At 42.4% G+C, this 1,079-nt stretch overlaps 1 pseudogene; it reads right to left on the minus strand.

Moving 5' to 3' along the window:
* Positions 1-448: 448 nt before the first annotated feature.
* Positions 449-566, minus strand: LOC126189934 (5S ribosomal RNA; annotated as a pseudogene).
* Between the last annotated feature and the right edge of the window lie 513 nt (positions 567-1,079).

Below are 1,079 nucleotides of genomic sequence, written 5' to 3' on the forward strand. Positions count from 1 at the left end.
AACACTGACTTTTTCAATAGTGAAGTTGTATTCGAAGGTAAGTTTGGCTTTTCAAAATATCTGACAATTGAAATTGCATTACTCAGAAAAATGACATCCTTTTTACTAAATGAAAACCTTTCTTTGCTGACGTAGTTACAAACAATGAGATTTGTACAGCAAGTATTATCTTACATCACAAAATAGCATAAAGACATATTATCAAATTACGTGTACCTGTGGTAACAAAAAATCTCAGAACATTGTTCCACTCCGTCTTCAGGCCACAAATGGCCCATCGGGACCATCCGATGCCGTGTCATCCTCAGACGAGGATGCGGATAGGAGGGGCGTGTGGTCAGCACACCGCTCTCCCAGTCGTTATGATGATTTTCTTTGGCAGGAGCCGGTACTATTCGGTGGAGTAGGTCCTCAATTGGCATCACGAGGCTGAGTGTACGCCGAAAAATGGCAACAACACACGGCGGCCCGGATGGTCACCCAGCCAAGTGCCGTCCACGCCCCACAACGCTTAACTTCGGTGATCGGACGGGAACCGGTGCATCCACTGCGGCAAGGCCGTTGACGATCTGAGAACATTACAAAAGGAAAATATCTAACTCGCCTATACATCAGATCTGGTTACGTACATTCTGGGGTTACCAATTATCGATCAACTCATTTACACTAACGCGCTGGAAAAACAAAAGTGATAAAAAATTAACTTGCTTACCTAATTGCGAGAAGACTTCTGCTTTCACATTTATATCCAATAATACATACACTTGCAAATCTTCTTTGTAATATCAATCCAGTAATCCTTTCTTGCCACAATTAAATCTACATTTCATCATTTCACTTTACATTCCACTACAAAATCACTCATCATTTTTAATTACCTGCGGTGTAACACAAAATATTGGTATGAGATTATTCCTACGTTGTAATCTGACACTTGGTGGCTTTGCAGAGCACACCACAAAACGGCCTACCGCATCTTCTTTCGCTCACAAACTGATGCACACTGACTGCTGTGCGCCAAGCCCTGTCTTACTCCAACACTACAGTCTCAGACTAGAAGCAGTATCTTTGGCTCTGAC

The sequence above is a fragment of the Schistocerca cancellata genome, chromosome 5, assembly GCF_023864275.1.
Source record: "Schistocerca cancellata isolate TAMUIC-IGC-003103 chromosome 5, iqSchCanc2.1, whole genome shotgun sequence".
Taxonomy (NCBI): Eukaryota; Metazoa; Arthropoda; class Insecta; order Orthoptera; family Acrididae; genus Schistocerca; species Schistocerca cancellata.